This window comes from Anopheles funestus, chromosome 3RL (assembly GCF_943734845.2).
Source record: "Anopheles funestus chromosome 3RL, idAnoFuneDA-416_04, whole genome shotgun sequence".
NCBI classification, from domain to species: Eukaryota; Metazoa; Arthropoda; class Insecta; order Diptera; family Culicidae; genus Anopheles; species Anopheles funestus.
The window spans coordinates 60,059,884-60,077,971 of NC_064599.1; positions in this window are offsets into that span (position 1 = coordinate 60,059,884).

The following is an 18,088-nucleotide window of genomic DNA, read 5'->3' on the forward strand; positions in this document are numbered from 1 at the left end:
ATTTTAATGCCAATTGGTTGCAATGAGTTTCTTTTCACTCAAATAATGCTTTAAATTAAAAAAAGAGTAAAAAATCAGAAAAAAATTAAAAAAATCTTACAATTTGAAAATTTTATAACGCTCATTTTTGCACCAACTTTTGCCTATAACTCGGTCAGTATCCAATGAATCGCCAATCTTTAACTTGTGGTCGATAGATGGCCCCAATGGCTACATTTTCTTCTTGGACGGCCATGCCCTCAGATGTCTGTGTCAGAAGTTATTCGAGGAACCAAGTTCCATACCCTGTTTGTGAAAATGGAAATTTTTCCTCATTTTTGCACCAAGTTTTGCCTATAACTCGGTCGGTATCCAACGGATCGCCAATCTTTAAACTGTGGTCGATAGATGGGACCAATGGCTACATTTCCTTCTTGGACGGCCATACCCTCAGATGTCTGTGTCAGAAGTTATTCGAGAAACCAAGTTCCATACCCTGTTTGAGAAAATGTAAAATTTTGCTCATTTTTGTGCAATTTAGCAAAAATTTTAAATGTGATATATTTTAATGCGAATTTGTTGCAATAAGTTTCTTTTCACTCAAATAATGCTTTAAATTAAAAAAAGAATAAAAAATCAGAAAAAAATTTTTAAAAAATTTTCAACTCGAAAATTTCATAAGGGGTACCCCTTGCCATTTTTTTGAGAAATTTTGCAAAAAAAATTAAATTGATTTATTTTAATGCCAATTGGTTGCAATGAGTTTCTTTTCACTCAAATAATGCTTTAAATTAAAAAAAGAGTAAAAAAATCAGAAAAAAATTAAAAAAATCTAACAATTTGAAAATTTCATAACGCTCATTTTTGCACCAACTTTTGCCTATAACTCGGTCAGTATCCAATGAATCGCCAATCTTTAACTTGTGGTCGATAGATGGCCCCAATGGTTACATTTTCTTCTTGGACGGCCATGCCCTCAGATGTCTGTGTCAGAAGTTATTCGAGGAACCAAGTTCCGTACCCTGTTTGTGAAAATGGAAATTTTTCCTCATTTTTGCACCAAGTTTTGCCTATAACTCGGTCGGTATCCAACGGATCGCGAATCTTTAAACTGTGGTCGATAGATGGTGCCAATGGCTACATTTCCTTCTTGGACGGCCATGCCCTCAGATGTCTGTGTCAGAAGTTATTCGAAGAACCAAGTTCCATACCCTGTTTGAGAAAATGTAAAATTTTGCTCATTTTTGAGCAATTCAGCAAAATTTTTAAATGTGATATATTTTAAAGCGAATTTATTGCAATAAGTTTCTTTTCACTCAAATAATGCTTTAAAAGAAGAAAATAATAAAAGATCAGAAAAAAATTTTAAAAAAATTTTCAACTCGAAAATTTCATAAGGGGTACCCCTTGCCATTTTTTTGAGAAATTTTACAAAAAAAATTAAATTGATTTATTTTAATCCCAATTGGTTGCAATGAGTTTCTTTTCACTCAAATAATGCTTTAAATTAAAAAAAGAGTAAAAAAGCAGAAAAAAATTAAAAAAATTTAACAATTTGAAAATTTCATAACGCTCATTTTTGCACCAAGTTTTGCCTATAACTCAGTCAGTATCCAATGAATCGCCAATCTTTAAACTGTGGTCGATAGATGGTGCCAATGGCTACATTTCCTTCTTGGACGGCCATGCCCTCAGATGTCTGTGTCAGAAGTTATTCGAAGAACCAAGTTCCATACCCTGTTTGAGAAAATGTAAAATTGTGCTCATTTTTGAGCAATTCAGCAAAATTTTTAAATGTGATATATTTTAATGCGAATTTATTGCAATAAGTTTGTTTTCACTCAAATAATGCTTTAAAAGAAGAAAATAATAAAAGATCAGAAAAAAATTTTAAAAAAATTTTCAACTCGAAAATTTCATAAGGGGTACCCCTTGCCATTTTTTTGAGAAATTTTGCAAAAAAAATTAAATTGATTTATTTTAATCCTAATTGGTTGAAATAAGTTTCTTTTCACTAAAATAATGCTTTAAACAAAAAAAAACAAAAAATTATTAAAAAATAAAAAAAATAAAAATTTGAAAATTTCATAACGCTCATTTTTGCACCAAATTTTGCCTATAACTCGGCCGGTATCCAACGGATCGCCAATCTTTAAACTGTGGTCGATAGATGGGACCAATGGCTACATTTCCTTCTTGGACGGCCATGCCCTCAGATGTCTGTGTCAGAAGTTATTCGAGGAACCATGTTCCATACCCTGTTTGTGAAAATGGAAATTTTTCCTCATTTTTGCACCAAGTTTTGCCTATAACTCGGTCGGTATCCAACGGATCGCCAATCTTTAAACTGTGGTCGATAGATGGTGCCAATGACTACATTTCCTTCTTGGACGGCCATGCCCTCAGATGTCTGTGTCAGAAGTTATTCGAAGAACCAAGTTCCATACCCTGTTTGAGAAAATGTAAAATTTTGCTCATTTTTGAGCAATTCAGCAAAATTTTTAAATGTGATATATTTTAATGCGAATTTGTTGCAATAAGTTTCTTTTCACTCAAATAATGCTTTAAAAGAAGAAAATAATAAAAAATCAGAAAAAAATTTTAAAAAAATTTTCAACTCGAAAATTTCATAAGGGGTACCCCTTGCCATTTTTTTGAGAAATTTTGCAAAAAAAATTAAATTGATTTATTTTAATCCTAATTGGTTGAAATAAGTTTCTTTTCACTAAAATAATGCTTTAAACAAAAAAAAACAAAAAATTATTAAAAAATAAAAAAAATAAAAATTTGAAAATTTCATAACGCTCATTTTTGCACCAAATTTTGCCTATAACTCGGCCGGTATCCAACGGATCGCCAATCTTTAAACTGTGGTCGATAGATGGTGCCAATGGCTATATTTTCTTCATGGACGGCCATGCCCTCAGATGTCTGTGTCAGAAGTTATTCGAGGAAGCAAGTTCCATACCCTGTTTGTGAAAATGTAAAATTTTCTTCATTTTTGCACCAAGTTTTGCCTACAACTCGGTCGGTATCCAACGGATCGTCAATCTTTAAACTGTGGTCGATAGATGGGACCAATGGCTACATTTCCTTCTTGGACGGCCATGCCCTCAGATGTCTGTGTCAGAAGTTATTCGAGGAACCAAGTTCCGTACCCTGTTTCTGAAAATGGAAATTTTTCCTCATTTTTGCACCAAGTTTTGCCTATAACTCGGTCGGTATCCAACGGATCGCCAATCTTTAACTTGTGGTCGATAGATGGGACCAATGGCTACATTTCCTTCTTGGACGGCCATGCCCTCAGATGTCTGTGTCAGAAGTTATTCGAGGAACCATGTTCCATACCCTGTTTGTGAAAATGGAAATTTTTCCTCATTTTTGCACCAAGTGTTACCTACAACTCGGTCGGTATCCAACGGATCGCCAATCTTTAACTTGTGGTCGATAGATGGGACCAATGGCTACATTTCCTTCTTGGACGGCCATGCCCTCAGATGTCTGTGTCAGAAGTTATTCGAGGAACCAAGTTCCATACCCTGTTTGAGAAAATGTAAAATTTTGCTCATTTTTGTGCAATTCAGCAAAAATTTTAAATGTGATATATTTTAATGCGAATTTGTTGCAATAAGTTTCTTTTCACTCAAATAATGCTTTAAATTAAAAAAAGAATAAAAAATCAGAAAATTTTTTTTTAATAATTTTCAACTCGAAAATTTCATAAGGGGTACCCCTTGCCATTTTTTTGAGAAATTTTACAAAAAAAATTAAATTGATTTATTTTAATCCCAATTGGTTGCAATGAGTTTCTTTTCACTTAAATAATGCTTTAAATTAAAAAAAGAGTAAAAAAGCAGAAAAAAATTAAAAAAATCTAACAATTTGAAAATTTCATAACGCTCATTTTTGCACCAACTTTTGCTTATAACTCGGTCAGTATCCAATGAATCGCCAATCTTTAAACTGTGGTCGATAGATGGGACCAATGGCTACATTTCCTTCTTGGACGGCCATACCCTCAGATGTCTGTGTCAGAAGTTATTCGAGAAACCAAGTTCCATACCCTGTTTGAGAAAATGTAAAATTTTGCTCATTTTTGTGCAATTTAGCAAAAATTTTAAATGTGATATATTTTAATGCGAATTTGTTGCAATAAGTTTCTTTTCACTCAAATAATGCTTTAAATTAAAAAAAGAATAAAAAATCAGAAAAAATTTTTTAAAAAATTTTCAACTCCAAAATTTCATAAGGGGTACCCCTTGCCATTTTTTTGAGAAATTTTGCAAAAAAAATTAAATTGATTTATTTTAATGCCAATTGGTTGCAATGAGTTTCTTTTCACTCAAATAATGCTTTAAATTAAAAAAAGAGTAAAAAATCAGAAAAAAATTAAAAAAATCTAACAATTTGAAAATTTCATAACGCTCATTTTTGCACCAACTTTTGCCTATAACTCGGTCAGTATCCAATGAATCGCCAATCTTTAACTTGTGGTCGATAGATGGCCCCAATGGCTACATTTTCTTCTTGGACGGCCATGCCCTCAGATGTCTGTGTCAGAAGTTATTCGAGGAACCAAGTTCCGTACCCTGTTTGTGAAAATGGAAATTTTTCCTCATTTTTGCACCAAGTTTTGCCTATAACTCGGTCGGTATCCAACGGATCGCCAATCTTTAAACTGTGGTCGATAGATGGTGCTAATGGCTACATTTCCTTCTTGGACGGCCATACCCTCAGATGTCTGTGTCAGAAGTTATTCGAGGAACCAAGTTCCATACCCTGTTTGAGAAAATGTAAAATTTTGCTCATTTTTGTGCAATTCAGCAAAAATTTTAAATGTGATATATTTTAATGCGAATTTGTTGCAATAAGTTTCTTTTCACTCAAATAATGCTTTAAATTAAAAAAAGAATAAAAAATCAGAAAAAAAATTTTAAAAAATTTTCAACTCGAAAATTTCATAAGGGGTACCCCTTGCCATTTTTTTGAGAAATTTTGCAAAAAAAATTAAATTGATTTATTTTAATGCCAATTGGTTGCAATGAGTTTCTTTTCACTCAAATAATGTTTTAAATTAAAAAAAGAGTAAAAAATCAGAAAAAAATTAAAAAAATCTAAAAATTTGAAAATTTCGTAACGCTCATTTTTGCACCAAATTTTGCCTATAACTCGGTCGGTATCCAACGGATCGCCAATCTTTAAACTGTGGTCGATAGATGGGACCAATGGCTACATTTTCTTCTTGGACGGCCATGCCCTCAGATGTCTGTGTCAGAAGTTATTCGAGGAACCAAGTTCCGTACCCTGTTTGTGAAAATGGAAATTTTTCCTCATTTTTGCACCAAGTTTTGCCTATAACTCGGTCGGTATCCAACGGATCGCCAATCTTTAAACTGTGGTCGATAGATGGTGCCAATGGCTACATTTCCTTCTTGGACGGCCATGCCCTCAGATGTCTGTGTCAGAAGTTATTCGAAGAACCAAGTTCCATACCCTGTTTGAGAAAATGTAAAATTTTGCTCATTTTTGAGCAATTCAGCAAAATTTTTAAATGTGATATATTTTAAAGCGAATTTATTGCAATAAGTTTCTTTTCACTCAAATAATGCTTTAAAAGAAGAAAATAATAAAAGATCAGAAAAAAATTTTAAAAAAATTTTCAACTCGAAAATTTCATAAGGGGTACCCCTTGCCATTTTTTTGAGAAATTTTGCAAAAAAAATTAAATTGATTTATTTTAATCCTAATTGGTTGAAATAAGTTTCTTTTCACTAAAATAATGCTTTAAACAAAAAAAAAACAAAAAATTATTAAAAAATAAAAAAAATAAAAATTTGAAAATTTCATAACGCTCATTTTTGCACCAAATTTTGCCTATAACTCGGCCGGTATCCAACGGATCGCCAATCTTTAAACTGTGGTCGATAGATGGTGCCAATGGCTACATTTCCTTCTTGGACGGCCATGCCCTCAGATGTCTGTGTCAGAAGTTATTCGAAGAACCAAGTTCCATACCCTGTTTGAGAAAATGTAAAATTTTGCTCATTTTTGAGCAATTCAGCAAAATTTTTAAATGTGATATATTTTAATGCAAATTTGTTGCAATAAGTTTCTTTTCACTCAAATCATGCTTTAAATTAAAAAAAGAATAAAAAATCAGAAAAAAAATTTTAAAAAATTTTCAACTCGAAAATACCCCTTGCCATTTTTTTGAGAAATTTTGCAAAAAAAATTAAATTGATTTATTTTAATGCCAATTGGTTGCAATGAGTTTCTTTTCACTTAAATAATGTTTAAAATTAAAAAAAGAGTAAAAAATCAGAAAAAAATTAAAAAAATCTAAAAATTTGAAAATTTCGTAACGCTCATTTTTGCACCAAATTTTGCCTATAACTCGGTCGGTATCCAACGGATCGCCAATCTTTAAACTGTGGTCGATAGATGGGACCAATGGCTACATTTCCTTCTTGGACGGCCATGCCCTCAGATGTCTGTGTCAGAAGTTATTCGAGGAACCATGTTCCATACCCTGTTTGTGAAAATGGAAATTTTTCCTCATTTTTGCACCAAGTTTTGCCTATAACTCGGTCGGTATCCAACGGATCGCCAATCTTTAAACTGTGGTCGATAGATGGTGCCAATGGCTACATTTCCTTCTTGGACGGCCATGCCCTCAGATGTCTGTGTCAGAAGTTATTCGAAGAACCAAGTTCCATACCTGTTTGAGAAAATGTAAAATTTTGCTCATTTTTGAGCAATTCAGCAAAATTTTTAAATGTGATATATTTTAATGCGAATTTGTTGCAATAAGTTTCTTTTCACTCAAATAATGCTTTAAATTAAAAAAAGAATAAAAAATCAGAAAAAAATTTTTAAAAAATTATCAACTCGAAAATTTCATAAGGGGTACCCCTTGCCATTTTTTTGAGAAATTTTGCAAAAAAAATTAAATTGATTTATTTTAATGCCAATTGGTTGCAATGAGTTTCTTTTCACTCAAATAATGTTTTAAATTAAAAAAAGAGTAAAAAATCAGAAAAAAATTAAAAAAATCTAAAAATTTGAAAATTTCATAACGCTCATTTTTGCACCAAATTTTGCCTATAACTCGGTCGGTATCCAACGGATCGCCAATCTTTAAACTGTGGTCGATAGATGGGACCAATGGCTACATTTCCTTCTTGGACGGCCATGCCCTCAGATGTCTGTGTCAGAAGTTATTCGAGGAACCATGTTCCATACCCTGTTTGTGAAAATGGAAATTTTTCCTCATTTTTGCACCAAGTTTTGCCTACAACTCGGTCGGTATCCAACGGATCGCCAATCTTTAACTTGTGGTCGATAGATGGGACCAATGGCTACATTTCCTTGTTGGACGGCCATGCCCTCAGATGTCTGTGTCAGAAGTTATTCGAGGAACCATGTTCCATACCCTGTTTGTGAAAATGGAAATTTTTCCTCATTTTTGCACCAAGTTTTGCCTACAACTCGGTCGGTATCCAACGGATCGCCAATCTTTAAACTGTGGTCGATAGATGGTGCCAATGGCTACATTTCCTTCTTGGACGGCCATGCCCTCAGATGTCTGTGTCAGAAGTTATTCGAAGAACCAAGTTCCATACCCTGTTTGAGAAAATGTAAAATTTTGCTCATTTTTGAGCAATTCAGCAAAAATTTTAAATGTGATATATTTTAATGCGAATTTGTTGCAATAAGTTTCTTTTCACTCAAATAATGCTTTAAATTAAAAAAAGAATAAAAAATCAAAAAAAAATTTTTAAAAAATTATCAACTCGAAAATTTCATAAGGGGTACCCCTTGCCATTTTTTTGAGAAATTTTGCAAAAAAAATTAAATTGATTTATTTTAATGCCAATTGGTTGCAATGAGTTTCTTTTCACTCAAATAATGTTTTAAATTAAAAAAAGAGTAAAAAATCAGAAAAAAATTAAAAAAATCTAAAAATTTGAAAATTTCATAACGCTCATTTTTGCACCAAATTTTGCCTATAACTCGGTCGGTATCCAACGGATCGCCAATCTTTAAACTGTGGTCGATAGATGGGACCAATGGCTACATTTCCTTCTTGGACGGCCATGCCCTCAGATGTCTGTGTCAGAAGTTATTCGAGGAACCATGTTCCATACCCTGTTTGTGAAAATGGAAATTTTTCCTCATTTTTGCACCAAGTTTTGCCTACAACTCGGTCGGTATCCAACGGATCGCCAATCTTTAACTTGTGGTCGATAGATGGGACCAATGGCTACATTTCCTTCTTGGACGGCCATGCCCTCAGATGTCTGTGTCAGAAGTTATTCGAGGAACCATGTTCCATACCCTGTTTGTGAAAATGGAAATTTTTCCTCATTTTTGCACCAAGTTTTGCCTATAATTCGGTCGGTATCCAACGGATCGCCAATCTTTAAACTGTGGTCGATAGATGGTGCCAATGACTACATTTCCTTCTTGGACGGCCATGCCCTCAGATGTCTGTGTCAGAAGTTATTCGAAGAACCAAGTTCCATACCCTGTTTGAGAAAATGTAAAATTTTGCTCATTTTTGTGCAATTCAGCAAAAATTTTAAATGTGATATATTTTAATGCGAATTTGTTGCAATAAGTTTCTTTTCACTCAAATAATGCTTTAAATTAAAAAAAGAATAAAAAATCAGAAAATTTTTGTTAATAATTTTCAACTCGAAAATTTCATAAGGGGTACCCCTTGCCATTTTTTTGAGAAATTTTGCAAAAAAAATTAAATTGATTTATTTTAATGCCAATTGGTTGCAATGAGTTTCTTTTCACTCAAATAATGTTTTAAATTAAAAAAAGAGTAAAAAATCAGAAAAAAATTTAAAAATTTTAAAAGTTTGAAAATTTTGTGACGCTCATTTTTGCACCAAATTTTGCCTATAACTCGGTTGGTATCCAACGGATCGCCAATCTTTAAACTGTGGTCGATAGATGGGACCAATGGCTACATTTCCTTCTTGGACGGCCATGCCCTCAGATGTCTGTGTCAGAAGTTATTCGAAGAACCAAGTTCCATACCCTGTTTGAGAAAATGTAATATTTTTCACATTTTCGCACCAAATTTTGCCTATAACTCGGTCGGTATCAAACGGATCGCCAATCTTTAACCTGTGGTCGATAGATGGGACCAATGGCTACATTTCCTTCTTGGACGGCCATGCCCTCAGATGTCTGTGTCAGAAGTTATTCGAGGAACCAAGTTCCATACCCTGTTTGAGAAAATGTAAAATTTTGCTCATTTTTGAGCAATTCAGCAAAATTTTTAAATGTGATATATTTTAAAGCGAATTTATTGCAATAAGTTTCTTTTCACTCAAATAATGCTTTAAAAGAAGAAAATAATATAAAATCAGAAAAAAAATTTAAAAAAATTTTCAACTCAAAAATTTCATAAGGGGTACCCCTTGCCATTTTTTTGAGAAATTTTACAAAAAAAATTAAATTGATTTATTTTAATCCCAATTGGTTGCAATGAGTTTCTTTTCACTCAAATAATGCTTTAAATTAAAAAAAGAGTAAAAAAGCAGAAAAAAATTAAAAAAATCTAACAATTTGAAAATTTCGTAACGCTCATTTTTGCACCAACTTTTGCCTATAACTCAGTCAGTATCCAATGAATCGCCAATCTTTAAACTGTGGTCGATAGATGGCCCCAATGGCTACATTTCCTTCTTGGACGGCCATGCCCTCAGATGTCTGTGTCAGAAGTTATTCGAGGAACCAAGTTCCGTACCCTGTGTGTGAAAATGGAAATTTTTCCTCATTTTTGCACCAAGTTTTGCCTATAACTCGGTCGGTATCCAACGGATCGCCAATCTTTAACTTGTGGTCGATAGATGGGACCAATGGCTACATTTCCTTCTTAGACGTCCATACCCTCAGATGTCTGTGCCAGAAGTTATTCGAGGAACCAAGTTCCATACCCTGTTTGAGAAAATGTAAAATTTTACTCATTTTTGAGCAATTCAGCAAAATTTTTAAATGTGATATATTTTAATGCGAATTTATTGCAATAAGTTTCTTTTCACTCAAATAATGCTTTAAAAGAAGAAAATAATAAAAGATCAGAAAAAAATTTTAAAAAATTTTCAACTCGAAAATTTCATAAGGGGTACCCCTTGCCATTTTTTTGAGAAATTTTGCAAAAAAAATTAAATTGATTTATTTTAATCCTAATTGGTTGAAATAAGTTTCTTTTCACTAAAATAATGCTTTAAACAAAAAAAAACAAAAAATTATTAAAAAATAAAAAAAATAAAAATTTGAAAATTTCATAACGCTCATTTTTGCACCAAATTTTGCCTATAACTCGGTCGGTATCCAACGGATCGCCAATCTTTAAACTGTGGTCGATAGATGGTGCCAATGGCTATATTTTCTTCATGGACGGCCATGCCCTCAGATGTCTGTGTCAGAAGTTATTCGAGGAAGCAAGTTCCATACCCTGTTTGAGAAAATGTAAAATTTTCCTCATTTTTGCACCAAGTTTTGCCTATAACTCGGTCGGTATCAAACGGATCACCAATCTTTAACCTGTGGTCGATAGATGGGACCAATGGCTACATTTCCTTCTTGGACGGCCATGCCCTCAGATGTCTGTATCAGAAGTTATTCGAGGAACCAAGTTCCATACCCTGTTTGAGAAAATGTAAAATTTTGCTCATTTTTGAGCAATTCAGCAAAATTTTTAAATGTGATATATTTTAAAGCGAATTTATTGCAATAAGTTTCTTTTCACTCAAATAATGCTTTAAAAGAAGAAAATAATATAAAATCAGAAAAAAAATTTAAAAAAAATTTCAACTCGAAAATTTCATAAGGGGTACCCCTTGCCATTTTTTTGAGAAATTTTACAAAAAAAATTAAATTGATTTATTTTAATCCCAATTGGTTGCAATGAGTTTCTTTTCACTCAAATAATGCTTTAAATTAAAAAAAGAGTAAAAAAGCAGAAAAAAATTAAAAAAATCTAACAATTTGAAAATTTCATAACGCTCATTTTTGCACCAAATTTTGCCTATAACTCGGTCGGTATCCAACGGATCGCCAATCTTTAAACTGTGGTCGATAGATGGGATCAATGGCTACATTTCCTTCTTGGACGGCCATGCCCTCAGATGTCTGTGCCAGAAGTTATTCAAGGAACCAAGTTCCATACCCTGTTTGAGAAAATGTAAAATTTTGCTCATTTTTGTGCAATTCAGCAAAATTTTAAATGTGATATATTTTAATGCGAATTTGTTGCAATAAGTTTCTTTTCACTCAAATAATGCTTTAAATTAAAAAAAGAATAAAAAATCAGAAAAAAAATTTTAAAAAAATTTCAACTCGAAAATTTCATAAGGGGTACCCCTTGCCATTTTTTTGAGAAATTTTGCAAAAAAAATTAAATTGATTTATTTTAATGCCAATTGGTTGCAATGAGTTTCTTTTCACTCAAATAATGTTTTAAATTAAAAAAAGAGTAAAAAATCAGAAAAAATTTAAAAAATCTAAAAATTTGAAAATTTCGTAACGCTCATTTTTGCACCAAATTTTGCCTATAACTCGGTCGGTATCCAACGGATCGCCAATCTTTAAACTGTGGTCGATAGATGGGACCAATGGCTACATTTCCTTCTTGGACGGCCATGCCCTTAGATGTCTGTGTCAGAAGTTATTCGAGGAACCATGTTCCATACCCTGTTTGTGAAAATGGAAATTTTTCCTCATTTTTGCACCAAGTTTTGCCTACAACTCGGTCGGTATCCAACGGATCGCCAATCTTTAACTTGTGGTCGATAGATGGGACCAATGGCTACATTTCCTTCTTGGACGTCCATACCCTCAGATGTCTGTGTCAGAAGTTATTCGAGGAACCAAGTTCCATACCCTGTTTGAGAAAATGTAAAATTTTGCTCATTTTTGTGCAATTCAGCAAAAATTTTAAATGTGATATATTTTAATGCGAATTTGTTGCAATAAGTTTCTTTTCACTCAAATAATGCTTTAAATTAAAAAAAGAATAAAAAATCAGAAAATTTTTTTTTAATAATTTTCAACTCGAAAATTTCATAAGGGGTACCCCTTGCCATTTTTTTGAGAAATTTTGCAAAAAAAATTAAATTGATTTATTTTAATCCCAATCGGTTGCAATGAGTTTCTTTTCACTCAAATAATGCTTTAAATTAAAAAAAGAGTAAAAAAGCAGAAAAAAATTAAAAAAATCTAACAATTTGAAAATTTCATAACGCTCATTTTTGCACCAACTTTTGCCTATAACTCGGTCAGTATCCAATGAATCGCCAATCTTTAACTTCTGGTCGATAGATGGCCCCAATGGCTACATTTTCTTCTTGGACGGCCATGCCCTCAGATGTCTGTGTCAGAAGTTATTCGAGGAAACAAGTTCCGTACCCTGTTTGTGAAAATGGAAATTTTTCCTCATTTTTGCACCAAGTTTTGCCTATAACTCGGTCAGTATCCAACGGATCGCCAATCTTTAAACTGTGGTCGATAGATGGTGACAATGGCTACATTTCCTTCTTGGACGGCCATACCCTCAGATGTCTGTGTCAGAAGTTATTCGAGGAACCAAGTTCCATACCCTGTTTGAGAAAATGTAAAATTTTGCTCATTTTTGTGCAATTCAGCAAAATTTTAAATGTGATATATTTTAATGCGAATTTGTTGCAATAAGTTTCTTTTCACTCAAATCATGCTTTAAATTAAAAAAAGAATAAAAAATCAGAAAAAAAATTTTAAAAAATTTTCAACTCGAAAATTTCATAAGGGGTACCCCTTGCCATTTTTTTGAGAAATTTTGCAAAAAAAATTAAATTGATTTATTTTAATCCCAATTGGTTGCAATGAGTTTCTTTTCACTCAAATAATGTTTTAAATTAAAAAAAGAGTAAAAAATCAGAAAAAATTAAAAAAATCTAAAAATTTGAAAATTTCGTAACGCTCATTTTTGCACCAAATTTTGCCTATAACTCGGTCGGTATCCAACGGATCGCCAATCTTTAAACTGTGGTCGATAGATGGGACCAATGGCTACATTTCCTTCTTGGACGTCCATACCCTCAGATGTCTGTGTCAGAAGTTATTCGAGGAACCAAGTTCCATACCCTGTTTGAGAAAATGTAAAATTTTGCTCATTTTTGAGCAATTCAGCAAAATTTTTAAATGTGATATATTTTAATGCGAATTTATTGCAATATGTTTCTTTTCACTCAAATAATGCTTTAAAAGAAGAAAATAATAAAAAATCAGAAAAAAAATTTAAAAAAATTTTCAACTCGAAAATTTCATAAGGGGTACCCCTTGCCATTTTTTTGAGAAATTTTACAAAAAAAATTAAATTGATTTATTTTAATCCCAATTGGTTGCAATGAGTTTCTTTTCACTCAAATAATGTTTTAAATTAAAAAAAGAGTAAAAAATCAGAAAAAATTAAAAAAATCTAAAAATTTGAAAATTTCGTAACGCTTATTTTTGCACCAAATTTTGCCTATAACTCGGTCGGTATCCAACGGATCGCCAATCTTTAAACTGTGGTCGATAGATGGGACCAATGGCTACATTTCCTTCTTGGACGGCCATGCCCTCAGATGTCTGTGTCAGAAGTTATTCGAGGAACCATGTTCCATACCCTGTTTGAGAAAATGTAATATTTTTCACATTTTCGCACCAAATTTTGCCTATAATTCGGTCGGTATCCAACGGATCGCCAATCTTTAACTTGTGGTCGATAGATGGGACCAATGGCTACATTTCCTTCTTGGACGTCCATACCCTCAGATGTCTGTGTCAGAAGTTATTCGAGGAACCAAGTTCCATACCCTGTTTGTGAAAATGGAAATTTTTCCTCATTTTTGCACCAAGTTTTGCCTACAACTCGGTCGGTATCCAACGGATCGCCAATCTTTAACTTGTGGTCAATAGATGGGACCAATGGCTACATTTCCTTCTTGGACGTCCATACCCTCAGATGTCTGTGTTAGAAGTTATTCGAGGAACCAAGTTCCATACCCTGTTTGAGAAAATGTAAAATTTTGCTCATTTTTGTGCAATTCAGCAAAAATTTTAAATGTGATATATTTTAATGCGAATTTGTTGCAATAAGTTTCTTTTCACTCAAATAATGCTTTAAATTAAAAAAAGAATAAAAAATCAGAAAAAAAATTTTAAAAAATTTTCAACTCGAAAATTTCATAAGGGGTACCCCTTGCCATTTTTTTGAGAAATTTTGCAAAAAAAATTAAATTGATTTATTTTAATGCCAATTGGTTGCAATGAGTTTCTTTTCACTCAAATAATGTTTTAAATTAAAAAAAGAGTAAAAAATCAGAAAAAATTTAAAAAATCTAAAAATTTGAAAATTTCGTAACGCTCATTTTTGCACCAAATTTTGCCTATAACTCGGTCGGTATCCAACGGATCGCCAATCTTTAAACTGTGGTCGATAGATGGGACCAATGGCTACATTTCCTTCTTGGACGGCCATGCCCTTAGATGTCTGTGTCAGAAGTTATTCGAGGAACCATGTTCCATACCCTGTTTGTGAAAATGGAAATTTTTCCTCATTTTTGCACCAAGTTTTGCCTACAACTCGGTCGGTATCCAACGGATCGCCAATCTTTAACTTGTGGTCGATAGATGGGACCAATGGCTACATTTCCTTCTTGGACGTCCATACCCTCAGATGTCTGTGTCAGAAGTTATTCGAGGAACCAAGTTCCATACCCTGTTTGAGAAAATGTAAAATTTTGCTCATTTTTGTGCAATTCAGCAAAAATTTTAAATGTGATATATTTTAATGCGAATTTGTTGCAATAAGTTTCTTTTCACTCAAATAATGCTTTAAATTAAAAAAAGAATAAAAAATCAGAAAATTTTTTTTTAATAATTTTCAACTCGAAAATTTCATAAGGGGTACCCCTTGCCATTTTTTTGAGAAATTTTACAAAAAAAATTAAATTGATTTATTTTAATCCCAATCGGTTGCAATGAGTTTCTTTTCACTCAAATAATGCTTTAAATTAAAAAAAGAGTAAAAAAGCAGAAAAAAATTAAAAAAATCTAACAATTTGAAAATTTCATAACGCTCATTTTTGCACCAACTTTTGCCTATAACTCGGTCAGTATCCAATGAATCGCCAATCTTTAACTTCTGGTCGATAGATGGCCCCAATGGCTACATTTTCTTCTTGGACGGCCATGCCCTCAGATGTCTGTGTCAGAAGTTATTCGAGGAACCAAGTTCCGTACCCTGTTTGTGAAAATGGAAATTTTTCCTCATTTTTGCACCAAGTTTTGCCTATAACTCGGTCAGTATCCAACGGATCGCCAATCTTTAAACTGTGGTCGATAGATGGTGACAATGGCTACATTTCCTTCTTGGACGGCCATACCCTCAGATGTCTGTGTCAGAAGTTATTCGAGGAACCAAGTTCCATACCCTGTTTGAGAAAATGTAAAATTTTGCTCATTTTTGTGCAATTCAGCAAAATTTTAAATGTGATATATTTTAATGCGAATTTGTTGCAATAAGTTTCTTTTCACTCAAATCATGCTTTAAATTAAAAAAAGAATAAAAAATCAGAAAAAAAATTTTAAAAAATTTTCAACTCGAAAATTTCATAAGGGGTACCCCTTGCCATTTTTTTGAGAAATTTTGCAAAAAAAATTAAATTGATTTATTTTAATCCCAATTGGTTGCAATGAGTTTCTTTTCACTCAAATAATGTTTTAAATTAAAAAAAGAGTAAAAAATCAGAAAAAATTAAAAAAATCTAAAAATTTGAAAATTTCGTAACGCTCATTTTTGCACCAAATTTTGCCTATAACTCGGTCGGTATCCAACGGATCGCCAATCTTTAAACTGTGGTCGATAGATGGGACCAATGGCTACATTTCCTTCTTGGACGTCCATACCCTCAGATGTCTGTGTCAGAAGTTATTCGAGGAACCAAGTTCCATACCCTGTTTGAGAAAATGTAAAATTTTGCTCATTTTTGAGCAATTCAGCAAAATTTTTAAATGTGATATATTTTAATGCGAATTTATTGCAATATGTTTCTTTTCACTCAAATAATGCTTTAAAAGAAGAAAATAATAAAAAATCAGAAAAAAAATTTAAAAAAATTTTCAACTCGAAAATTTCATAAGGGGTACCCCTTGCCATTTTTTTGAGAAATTTTACAAAAAAAATTAAATTGATTTATTTTAATCCCAATTGGTTGCAATGAGTTTCTTTTCACTCAAATAATGTTTTAAATTAAAAAAAGAGTAAAAAATCAGAAAAAATTAAAAAAATCTAAAAATTTGAAAATTTCGTAACGCTCATTTTTGCACCAAATTTTGCCTATAACTCGGTCGGTATCCAACGGATCGCCAATCTTTAAACTGTGGTCGATAGATGGGACCAATGGCTACATTTCCTTCTTGGACGGCCATGCCCTCAGATGTCTGTGTCAGAAGTTATTCGAGGAACCATGTTCCATACCCTGTTTGAGAAAATGTAATATTTTTCACATTTTCGCACCAAATTTTGCCTATAATTCGGTCGGTATCCAACGGATCGCCAATCTTTAACTTGTGGTCGATAGATGGGACCAATGGCTACATTTCCTTCTTGGACGTCCATACCCTCAGATGTCTGTGTCAGAAGTTATTCGAGGAACCAAGTTCCATACCCTGTTTGTGAAAATGGAAATTTTTCCTCATTTATGCACCAAGTTTTGCCTACAACTCGGTCGGTATCCAACGGATCGCCAATCTTTAACTTGTGGTCAATAGATGGGACCAATGGCTACATTTCCTTCTTGGACGTCCATACCCTCAGATGTCTGTGTTAGAAGTTATTCGAGGAACCAAGTTCCATACCCTGTTTGAGAAAATGTAAAATTTTGCTCATTTTTGTGCAATTCAGCAAAAATTTTAAATGTGATATATTTTAATGCGAATTTGTTGCAATAAGTTTCTTTTCACTCAAATAATGCTTTAAATTAAAAAAAGAATAAAAAATCAGAAAAAAAATTTTAAAAAATTTTCAACTCGAAAATTTCATAAGGGGTACCCCTTGCCATTTTTTTGAGAAATTTTGCAAAAAAAATTAAATTGATTTATTTTAATGCCAATTGGTTGCAATGAGTTTCTTTTCACTCAAATAATGTTTTAAATTAAAAAAAGAGTAAAAAATCAGAAAAAATTTAAAAAATCTAAAAATTTGAAAATTTCGTAACGCTCATTTTTGCACCAAATTTTGCCTATAACTCGGTCGGTATCCAACGGATCGCCAATCTTTAAACTGTGGTCGATAGATGGGACCAATGGCTACATTTCCTTCTTGGACGGCCATGCCCTTAGATGTCTGTGTCAGAAGTTATTCGAGGAACCATGTTCCATACCCTGTTTGTGAAAATGGAAATTTTTCCTCATTTTTGCACCAAGTTTTGCCTACAACTCGGTCGGTATCCAACGGATCGCCAATCTTTAACTTGTGGTCGATAGATGGGACCAATGGCTACATTTCCTTCTTGGACGTCCATACCCTCAGATGTCTGTGTCAGAAGTTATTCGAGGAACCAAGTTCCATACCCTGTTTGAGAAAATGTAAAATTTTGCTCATTTTTGTGCAATTCAGCAAAAATTTTAAATGTGATATATTTTAATGCGAATTTGTTGCAATAAGTTTCTTTTCACTCAAATAATGCTTTAAATTAAAAAAAGAATAAAAAATCAGAAAATTTTTTTTTAATAATTTTCAACTCGAAAATTTCATAAGGGGTACCCCTTGCCATTTTTTTGAGAAATTTTACAAAGAAAATTAAATTGATTTATTTTAATCCCAATCGGTTGCAATGAGTTTCTTTTCACTCAAATAATGCTTTAAATTAAAAAAAGAGTAAAAAAGCAGAAAAAAATTAAAAAAATCTAACAATTTGAAAATTTCATAACGCTCATTTTTGCACCAACTTTTGCCTATAACTCGGTCAGTATCCAATGAATCGCCAATCTTTAACTTCTGGTCGATAGATGGCCCCAATGGCTACATTTTCTTCTTGGACGGCCATGCCCTCAGATGTCTGTG